Here is a 12,003-nt window from a genome sequence, read left to right on the forward strand (position 1 = left end):
TTTCTGGGGCTGTACGGTTTTATTCAGCCAGGCAGTGTGCATTTTTGGGCTTCAGTGTGAGTGGCAAGGGAGAGTGCAAGCAGGCTAGGAGAGACTAGATCAGTTGCAAAGGGAGACAAGGGTGTCTTCCAGATTATTTTGTCAGTAGTATATTGCCGGAGCTTTGCCAGATTAGCAAGAAGATCTTTGTACTCTTGAATTTGTTGAAGAATTAATAAAACCCTCGTCTACTGCACTAGTTTTCCCTTCGGGGTTTTTCCAAGGACAATTGTCCAAAAACAAGTGTTAATTTTTGTATGTGTGCATCTATTTCTCAGTTTTGTATTTTATATTTCCGCAACATTTTTATTGTGAACAATGAAATTGTGAATTTATCGTTATTTGCTAAATAATAATTCAGAAGAAAGACAAACTGCTAAAAGTTAGAAGATAAATCTCCAGTAATTGCATTCAAGGAATTTTCACAATATGTCTCTGGCTTGCACCATCAAAAAAGGCACAAGGAGTATCAGGGAGCAATGGAGGCATAATTGGAATTCCAAATATATCTTCTGTATTTATTTTACTGTTGCTTAATTTCCTTATTATATTGGAATCTGTCGTGATACAGATTGTTGAATTTATTGTTACAGACCTAGCTACATTTATTCCGTTGTTTTCAGTAAGATCAATCTGTCATTGAGTAATCTGTAAGAAGTGCTTAATACAACGTTCTCTGAAGAAGTTAAGGCCTGCCACCAAACATATATACTCTAGGATGAAGTATCATTTTCAAAAGTAATTTATCCGATTCAGATTAATAAATAGAATCTCTCGACACAGAAGTTCTTGAAAAAATTAAGTGCATTAGCAACACAGAGCAGATATACACAAGTTTGTCATTATTTCAGCCTGGGTATAATCCATTTTTAAGTAGCATATCACCAAAAATCCCCACAGGAACACTGCCCGTCCTTGAAATGATGGAAACGGTTAGTATCTCTCATAATGATTTCTCGTAAAGCAATCTTGGAAATGAACTTAGTGGCAGAATGACAGTCACCACACACTCGAAGGTTTTTAACAATTCTAATGGTTGTCCCATGATATGTGTTGATAAGCCCAAATACAATGGCCAACTTCTCACTATGGTGGAAGAGAACATGTTCCTTATGCTCCTCTTCCATATCATGCAGCACAAAGTCTATGTCCGGCACATATCTTGCCTCTTTCATATACCCAGACAACCTTTCCAACTCTGCAAAAATGTCCTGCATCTATAAGTTTAATCTGTTTTGTGCCATGAAAACATAAACCCTGTTATCTACCTCAATCCAGCTGCATCCTGGCATCTTTTTTACCCCCCCGTCTTTCATCATTTTCCAGACATTTTCTGCATCATCCCACCTACCCGCCGCTGCATAGATGTTTGCCAGTTGCACATACGGTGACGCATTTTCAGGATCTAACTCAAAAAGTAGTTGTGCCACAGATTCTCCTAGTTCTATATTCTTATGGACCTTACAGGCACCTAGTAAAGATCTCCACACAGCTGGTCCAGGATTTATTGGCATTTTGTCAATAAAGACTTGCACCTCATCCAGATGCCCAACACGACCAAGGAGGTCAACCATGCACACATAGTGCTCAAGCTCTGGTTCCATGTGATAATTCTGACTCATGCAATGAAAATATTTCCAGCCATCCTTCACCAAGCCTCCATGGCTGCAAGCAGACAAGACACCAACAAAGGTTACATTGTCTGGCATGGTGCCAGCCTCTTTCATTTCTTCAAAGAGTAAGAGGGTCTCCCTACCATGACCATGCATTGCATATCCTAATATCATTGCATTCCATGACACCACATCACGTCTAGGCATTCTATCAAAAACCCGACGTGCATCCTTTATAGTACCACATTTGGAATACATGTCTACCAGGGCACTACCCACAAAATCATCATGATCAGATTGAAATCCATTTTTAACTATACAATTGTGGACCAACTTGCCATGTCCCAGAGCTACCAAATTGGCACATGCTGGAAGCACACCGGCAAATGTGTCCAAGTCTGGCTTCATATCAGTTGATTGTAGTTCCTGAAAAAGTGTCAATGCCTCATAGAAATGCCCACTCTGTACATAACCTGCAACCATTGTATTCCACGAGACAATATCTCGTTCTGGCATTCCTTGAAACAGCTTCACTGCTTCATCAAGATACCCATTTTGTATATATCCAACAATCATTGCATTCCATGAAACCACATCCCGAACAGGGATTTTCACAAAGAGATTCGCAGCTTCATCGACATACCCATACTTCGCATATCCTGCAATCATTGTATTCCAGGAAACGACATTTTGTTCAGGAAAATTGTCAAACACGGTGCGTGCTTCCTGTATGCTCCTACATTTGACATACATGTCTACAAGGGCACTCCCAACAACAACATCGGAATGCAACCCGCTTCTAATTATGCTCTCATGGATCTCTTTGCCATGTTTCAAAGATCCCATATTTGCACAAGCAGAGAGAACACTGGCAAAAGTAAATTGATTAAGCCGAATGCCAGTTTGCTGCATATGGCCAAACAATTTAAGGGCATCCTCCGCATGGCCATGCTTAGCGGAAGCAGTAATCATTGTCGTCCAAGAAACCGTATTCCGATGAGGCATTTTCCAAAACAGCTTCAGCGCCTCCTCAATTTCCCCATTTTGGGCATATCCTAAAATCATCGTCGTCCATGAGATCACATTTCGTTCAGGCATTTTTTCAAACAGTTCCCAGGATTCATTAATGAGTCCATTCTGCACACATCCGGCAATCACTGTTGTCCATGAAACCACGTTTCTTTCTGGCATTTCCGAGAAGAGCTTCAGAGCCTCATCAACAAACCCATTCTGTGCATACCCTACAACAATCGCATTCCATGAGACCAAATTTCGTTCAGGCATTTCATCAAATACCTTTCGTGCATCCCCTATCTGTCCACATTTAGCATACATGTTTACAAGTGCACTTACCACAAAAACATTAGTATGGAACCCATTCCTAACTATTTCTTCATGGATCTCCTTGCCGTCTCCAAGACTTTGCGAGTTTGCACAGGCAGCGAGAACAGTGGCAAACGTGTATCCGTCTGCTGGAACACCCTTACATTGCATCTCATAAAACAACTTCAGCGCCTTCTCACCATATCCATACCCAGAGTAAGCACCGATCATAGCAGTCCATGAGGCTACATTCGGTTCAAACATTCCATCGAACACTTGGCGAGCTTCCACCAAATTCCCGCACTTGGAATATAGTCCCAAAAGCTTAGTTGCTAAAACTGTATCTACATTGAATCTGGTTCGGATCATGTGGGCTTGGATGAATTTGGCTTCTTCCCATGCTTTCTCCATAACACACCACACCACTCCAACACCCTCCTCTTGTAGAATCCAAAACGCTTCTTTCAGTTTTCCTCCCTGGGTGTTGCATACTCTCCGTGCTTCTCCGAATGGTAAAGGTGTTGCCTTCATTGCGCCAATGCTGAATGCGCAGGTACATTCTCTGCGCTTCTCCGAATGGTTAGGGGAGCAGCCCGCAGTTTGCAAAATTTCGAATTGAAACGCGCATTAACTCTCCGTGGCGCGAATTCTGTCAGACCAGCTCCAATCAAATCAGTACTTTAATGAGGAAAGGGGGCGGAGGCTGGCAGAGCTAGCGGAGGGCTACTGCATCTGCTTCAAAGACTAAGACTAGGCACATTGGCTGGCCATGTAATTATTTTAATATTCCACGTGTTTAATTGGTTCTGTACGTAAACTCCAGACTAAGCACATTGGCTGGACATGAAATTATTTTAATATTCCACGTGTTTAATTGGTTCCATATGTAAACACCACACTAAGCACATTGGTTGAACATGTAATTATTTTAATATTCCACGTGTTTAATTGGTTCCGTACGTAAACTCCACACTAAGCACATTCGCTGGACATGTAATTATTTTAATATTCCTCGTATTTAATTGGTTCCGTAAGTAAACTCCGAACTAAGCACATTGGCTGGACATGTAATTATTTTAATATTCCACGTGTTTAATTGGTTCCATACGTACGCCACTGATTTCCACCTCTTGACACCAACTTGATGGATAATCTGAAGAAGGTTGGTGTCTAACAATTAATTGGTTCCCTAAACTCGATCTCCTCATTTGCCCCTTCACATTGACTCTATCTTAGCTCGATTTTGACCTCTTCACACCAACTTGATGGATAATCTAAATATTCAAAACCCATTCATCATCCACACGTTTCTCATTTACAGTGTCCTCTCCTGGAGTATGAATATTCAAAACCCATTCAAAACACTCTCCTCTCCTGGAGTATGTATGAATATTCAAAACCCATTCATCATTCACATGTTTCTCATTTAGTACAATCTCCTCCTGGAATAGAGTATGTATGAATATTCAAAACCCATTCGTCTACATATTTCATGGATTTAAAATTTTTTATATTTAGATTATTTTTAAAAATATATTAATATTAATGGCATCTTATTTATTTAACAAATAAATTATATTTTAATGGTTAATAAAATGTGTTTTATTTTATTTATTTTTAATATATATTTCAAATTAATAGATCAACCTACTCTATAACACATAAAATATATATCATTTCAAAATTACTTTCCCAATATAGCTTATGTTACAATTAAATGTTATTTATGTCAGTAGTACCTCTGATTCCCTTTTAGAGAGAAAAAAAAAACAAAAAAAAAACTTTATGAATATCAATCTTATAAATTATGTATCGAAGTGATATTTTATGTAAATTAACAAAAAAGTCTATAGATAATCCCAACTTTTAGAAGTGATTTCACATGCAACACCTATGTTATAATTAAATGGTGTTTTCACATGCAACACCTATGTTATAATTAAATGTTACTTATGTCAGTAGTACCTTTAACTCCCTTTCCTAAAAAATCTTTATGAAAATAGTTCTTATGAATATCAATCTTATAAATTATGTATCGAAATGATATTTTATGTAAATTAACAAAAAGGTCTTGCAGCCATTAACAAGCAATAATAATATTGATAATCCCAACTTTCCCAAGTGATTTCACATTCAACACCTATGTTAATTATAGGTCACAGTTTCTATCTTAAGAATTATAAGTCACCGTTTCAAATTCCAAGAAGGTACACTTTCACTGTGTCTTTCTTTCTTGATAAAAGGTTACCATTTTAAATTCTAAAAAGCAGAGTATGTCATATTACTAAAACTAGCTAGAAATCAAATTGACTGCTTTAATAACGTCAACATCTCTTTCTTTCTTGATAAAAGGTACCCATTTTAAATTCTAAAAAGCAGAGTATGTCATATTACTAAAACTAACTAGAAATCAAATTGACTGCTTTAATAATCTCAATGCCACTGTGACCACTCCACTCCCTCCTATATTCCAAGTTATGTTCTTATTCTCTCCCTTATTCCTTGCATATATCAAATTAAAATATGAATGAATGTTTGGAATGCATATATGAAAATATGAATGAATGTTAAAAAATATTTTGGATTGTTCTTTCTTGTAGCACATAATTTTTTACATTCTTTCCTCTTAATGCAATTAGGTGGAGGAAAAACCCAATCTGGATCCTATTACTACTCTGTAATTTTTGAGGTTGCAGAAAAAATCACAGACGTAACCACAGAACCACTTTGGAAACTTGGAATCTAGCCCTTCGAGTTTAAGAGGGCATCAGGTGCAGGCAAAACCCAATTTGGATCCTATTAGTACTCCACAATTTTTTGAGGTTTGCAGAAAAAATCACAGAGGTAACCATAGAACCACTTTGTGACGCAGGGTTACCCCCACTTACACCTACAGTATGCATGTAAAATGCATAATCACATTTGCCTTGCCCTAGGAATGTCATTTCCCCACCTAGTCACATCTTCATAAATTAAGGTTTAAGGCTTTTTAATTAATACTTCATTGCGGAAACATTCATTTGACTCTACATATAGTCTGACCCTCTTTAACCTTTAATTAGGACTTAATTCAACCCACTTTAACCGGTGATTAATCCTTACCCGCGCATATTAACCATACCCACTCTTAACTTTGGTTATGCGTAAACTTCACCCATAAACCTTTATCCCATTTAATTCTATTATAACCCTCGTATAATAGGAATATACACAAACACACGGAAACTTACATTTTCTGCTTTTCCATAGCCTTCGCGTGTTTATCGATGCTTACCTTTATCAGGCTCATTCTCCACCATAAATTTCCCTCCATCAAATCTGACGGTTGATGGCTTTTCTCGATCAATCAAACTTGCTCGATAGTCCTCTGTCGTTGATCTGCACTCAATGGATCTGACGGTTCAAAATGATATCGGGTGAGTCACAAGCACGGAGAATACCCGCCCAATAAAGCAGTTTTTTCTCTCCACCCTCATGCTACGTGTTAATCGATAAGTGGAATCGGGTGACTACCCTCTAATACCTCCTACCACTTTTTATCCACCCGATAATCCGCTTATAATTTTAAATACGACTTCCTTCGTTAACTAACACCCGAGCTTGTTAGCGCCCGATGACAGTAGATCTGCGACCATCAACAGCTGCGGCGGACCCTCCGAATTCCTCTTCCGCCAACTCTTAAGTTAATCTTCGTCATTCATTTCTTTATTCCCTTCTACATGATTTAATCCTGATTGTTCATTTCCTTCAACCTCGCCCATTGATCTCCAAGATCCAACAAATCCTATGCATCGACGACACACCTCTTCCTCATCCCTTTTCTTTAACGTTAATTCACTTTTTTCAGTGTTTTTCCCATGGTTTTGGATTTTCTTCAGGGTTTCGCCTTTCACTCTTTCGCTCTTCAATTCACTCCCGATCTTGACTTCTGTGAATTCATACATCGTTGTCTCTCTCAGAGCTTCACTCTGATCTTTCAATTGGATTCAATGATCCATTATGATTCCTCTGAATCATTCTCCTCCTCTGTGTATTTCTACAGAACTCTGTCTGCAACCTTTGTTATAGAATACACAACTTACATGCAATTCAATCATTCAATATTCATTTCGCACATTTATACAGTTATGGAATAAACCTCTGTATATATAAATATAAACAACTGATTACATATCGAGACTCTCTGTCTCTCAGGCCTAATCTTCAATATCATTGGCCGCTCTTCTCTTGCCCGTATGCTTACAATCAAACCTATCTAACCCCTGTGTACCCCTTTTAGGCTTACATTTATACCAGAAAGGTTCTGTTGAACTAATTCTAGTTCAGATCCTTAATCTACTGAACTGATTCCTAAATGTCCTCTAAGTCCACTTCTAACTCCGATTAAGCCCTAAGATTCCTCCCTAGTTCCTTGAATCATGAAACTACCTTAAGAGTTATAATTGAGTTCTAACTCTCTCGTCATTATTAACCACTCATGTTCTCCTTCATTCAAGGGAATTTACAAACATCCTCACAATGTATAATTAATTCCTATTCTAATCACTTAAACATTAATGATTACATACATAGGAATCCAACTTCCTTGAAAATACAAGACCCCCTATGTCTACTAGAATACAATTAAATTGTTGAGCTGAATGCTCCTGCATCAGACTCCCAAGGTTAAAATAATCATGATGTCCTAAACATGTGTTTCTGATCTTTGTCTTCCTAGATCCCATACTTTGTTCTGTAATTTATCTTTGGTTGCTGTTGTTGTTTGTTGCTATTCTCCAAGTTTCCATACTTTATGTTGCTTTGCCCCACTGGCTATGCTCTCACAGTCTATTGTTGTCTTTCTTTTTCTATTGCTCCTTTGCTTTCTTGTTGTTGTCTTCTTCTAAGACACCTTTATCATTATCCTTCTTATCAGTTCGATATCTCTATCTAGTATATCTTCTGACTAATAATTTTTGTCTTCCCTTTGAAGTTGTTGGATTCTTACTGCCACCCTTTTATCCTTACCCTCTTGTTGTGTTCCAAACAACCTCTATTCCAGCTCTGTAAATTTACTTTCAAAAAGTAAATAGTCCTCCAATTTCCTTTGTACTTGTCTCCTTTCAAATACAACACTATGATGTTCATCAATCCCAACATATTTTCCCAGTAGCATAATATCTTTGTTCCATGGATCAAACTTTTCCATAGATCCTTCCTCTTTCATCTTTATTTAGCTACTCATCTGTGCCAAATTTTCTCCAGCATTTTTAACAAAACCTGCACTCACAAAACAATTGTTAAAATGAAAAACATAAGCCCTCAGTGCCTCTTCTTCCTTTGACAACATTTCAGTATGTTGTTTGATTTTTGCTCCTCTATTAGCACATTAGTATGCTGATTCAACCTCTTTAAAGAATTCTCTAAACAACTCTTAAGACTGTCAGCTAGTCACTCTTCCATGTCATATGCTCTAATGATGACTGCTTGCTCTTTCCCACTGTAGTGAACTCCTTCCTCTGTAATCACAATGTCATACTTTGAATTTCCCAGCAAATTCTAGCAATGCAATTTCTCTTTGACACTTTGGAAGTACTTCATCATCACTTATAATCCCTGCATTTATAAACGAATTGTCAGTTTGAAAATTACAAGGCTCAACAGTTTCAACTGTTGTTTCACATATCAGTTCTTCAAACTAAATGTCATCTCTTTCTCCCACAAGAAATTGTCCATGTGTTGTAACAATTTCATTACTAGGTTCTTTCTGCTGCAATAAGTCACTGCCTTCCTCATTCAAGAGATATTCTCCCTTATCCTTCACTCCAGAGTATTCATCTTCTGAAAGATACTTTTCCATACTTTTGACAACTTCAAAAGATTGTTCATCCTTTACAAAACCCTCCTTTGTTAGTGACCAATCATCAGATGTCCTTTCTCCCAAGGTTAAATCCTTTGCATAGGTTTCTTCCTTCTTAACATCTTTTAGTAGATGTCCTTCTTTTTTACTGACTGTCTCAACAGCTTCCATGGTTATTTCCGTTGTGCCTATCATCATGGTGAACTGATGATCCTTCACTATGTTCTTAGGTAACATAGTCTCCTCTTCAAGTTTTCCTTTAATCTCTTGTTGTTTACCTTCTCCAAGAGCTATCCTTGTCTCACCATCTGCATTAATATTCTCCTGCATTTGTTCTACATCCACAAACAAACTATCAATTTTAAAAACATAAGACCCTGTGGTCCTACTTGATGTTTCAACCATCATATCTCCTTGTTGTTCCAAGTTCTCTTTATGACTCAAATTTTTTTCAATGGTCTCCTCTTCAATCTCCTTGAGCTGTTCACTTGGTTGCTTGATATCTTTCCCCAACTGTATATGAGACCTATCTATCTCATATTCTTCCAGAACATAATTTAGATTCTTCTTGTCTTCTTCCTCATTTGTGACAATATCAACAAATTTCCTTCTTTACATGTTTCACCTGCAAATATGCACAAATTATCAGATTTTAAATCATGTAACCTTTTGGTCTCACTTGAAGTTTCAGTCTTCAAGTTTTCATTTCCTTCTAGAACTTCACCCTGCTCTGCTTCACAAATGGACACTTCCATTTTCATTTCCAACTCAACTTCTCTGAATTTTTCCATCAGCCACCTTACTTGCCTCTGTTGTAGCCTTCTCTGCAACTTATGCCACTTCACTGGCTTCTTCCTCAATACCCAACCTTGTATCTGGCTTTCCTCTAGTATCATCATCAATACATCAAGTTGTTCTTTCATCTCTGCAATTTCTTTGTCAATTTCCTCTTGACTCATCCTCTTGCCATTTGCCTTGGCATCCTCTTTCTTCATCTTTCTTCTGCTGTGGTCTTCCTCAAAACCTCTGCTATGACTATTAGTAGCCATCTTCTTCTCCTTTCTCTTCATGAGCTCCTTGCTCATTCACTATGAGTTGCACTAAAGCCTTTGCAACAACAAGTCCTCCTTGTTGCAACTTACCTCACCAAGCTTTCCTCTGTACTTGGTCTTTTGGAAAGCACTTGGTTCTCTATCTCTAGAACCTCCTTTGAGCACTTCTCTCTGCTCCTTCTAGGCTTCAACTCATCTTCATCTGCTAGGAACACAATTGTCCTCTTGTATTTCAATCACCATAAAATACTTGGTTCTGACCACCTCTTCTTTCACTTAGAAAGTCTTACCAACTTTTTTCATCCCTTAGCAATTCTACCCACATCCTCTGTGGAATCATCTTTGTGATCTGCAACAATACCTCTGCAGTAACAAGTCTGCTTCTTGCTACATATGCTTTACTAAGCTTCTGTTATGAACTAGCTCAAGAAAAAGATAGAAAAGATAGATCCACGCCTTAGAATTCAGCCTCTTCGAGGGGGCAACCTCCTTTACATTACATAAATGAACAATTCTTGGATGATTCAAATGACAAAACCTCCTTTCTATATATAGGAGTCTAAGGAGTCATAATATAACCCAGCTGACCTAACAATAATAATATAAAGCCACAAAAATAACAATAGAGGGATTCTATGGGGCATAGTAATAACAATATGGGGACAATAGGGGCACAACAATATTAATAAGGGATACAACTACAATAGTAATGGGGTAATCACTAGTATTATAGGGACCCAACATGCCCCTCTCCTTCAAAAAAGTGTTGTCCTCAATGCTTGAGTAGTTCTGGATGCTTCTGTATAAAATTCTCATCCTCCCATGTGGAATCTTCAGCGGATAAGTTCTTCCACTTGATAAGATACTCTGAAATTGATCGATTTCGTAGCTGTCAAGTTTTTGTTTCTGTGACTGCTTCTGGTTCCAATATAATTTTTCCTTCCTCGTCAAGTTCTGGCAATATTTTTTGAACTGGGAGCTTGTCGCCTATAACCTTCTTTAAACATGAAACATGGAAAACTGGGTGCAATCAAGAAGCTGCAGGAAGCTCCAATTTGTATGTCATAGTACCAATCTTTTGCAACACCTTGTACGGACCATAATACTTTGGTGGTAATTTAGTATCCTTCTTAGCTTGCTTGAGGGACATTTGCTTATATGGTTATAGCCGTAGGAATACCCAATCACCTACATCAAAACTTCTTTCGCTGCGATGTTGATCTGCCTGTTGTTTCATTCTATTCTGTGCCAACACGAGGTTATCCTTTAAGAGTTGGAGGACTTGTTGTTGATGTTCGATGTGATGTTCCACTGCTTAAACCTTTTGAATTTTCTCTTAAATATGATGTGATGGATGGTGGCTGATATCCATAAAGTGCCATAAATGGGGTCATTTTTGTTGCTGTATGGAAGGAAGTGTTATACCACCATTCAGCCAGAGGCAACCATTTGACCCATTGTGTCTATTTATCAGATACAAAGCAACAAAGATATCCTTCCAAACATTTGTTTACTATCTCAATTTTCCCATCAGATTGAGGATGATAAGATGAGCTATGAGCTAACTGAGTACCAAGACAAGAAAATAATTCTGTCCAAAAATTTCCAGTGAAAATGGGATCTCTGTCACTTACAATAATCTTTGGGTTTCCATGTAGCTTTTGAATTGTTTCCATAAATGCAGTAGAAATTGTACTAGCTTTAAATGGATGTGATAATGCACAAAAGTGTGCATACTTGGTAATTCTGTCAACTACCACCATGATGACACTCTTTCCCTCAGACTTGGGTAAACCTGTGATAAAATCCATTGAAACCTCCTCCCAACATTGGCTTGGAATGGATAAAGGTTTTAATAGACCCGGTATCTTAATTGTTTCAACTTTATTTTGTTGGCAAACCAAACATTCCACCACAAAATTTTGAATATCTAATTTAAGGCCATCCCAAAAAAATTCCTTCTTAACCCTGTGGTAAGTTTTTAAAAATCCTGAGTGCCCTCCTAAGGGAGAAGTGTGCAATTCCATAAGAATATTTTGTTTTAGCTGGGAATTCTTACAGAGGTATAAGCGATCTTTGTACCATAACGAATCATTTTGCCAGCTAAATGTATTAGACGTACTAGAATCTTGTTGTA

At 37.7% G+C, this 12,003-nt stretch overlaps 1 pseudogene across 1 annotated transcript; it reads right to left on the reverse strand.

Annotated features, from left to right (window-relative positions):
• Nucleotides 1–920: 920 nt before the first annotated feature.
• Nucleotides 921–3,506, reverse strand: LOC149156486 (pentatricopeptide repeat-containing protein At5g66520 pseudogene; annotated as a pseudogene). Its single transcript, XR_016263383.1, has 3 exons — nt 3,006–3,506; nt 1,341–2,882; nt 921–1,256 (listed from the first exon to the last, which is right to left on the reverse strand). The product of XR_016263383.1 is annotated as a pentatricopeptide repeat-containing protein At5g66520 pseudogene (transcript).
• Nucleotides 3,507–12,003: the final 8,497 nt, after the last annotated feature.

This window comes from Pinus tabuliformis, chromosome 9, assembly GCF_031772625.1.
Source record: "Pinus tabuliformis cultivar Carrire ecotype Pingquan chromosome 9, CPIR1, whole genome shotgun sequence".
Lineage (NCBI taxonomy): Eukaryota > Viridiplantae > Streptophyta > Pinopsida > Pinales > Pinaceae > Pinus > Pinus tabuliformis.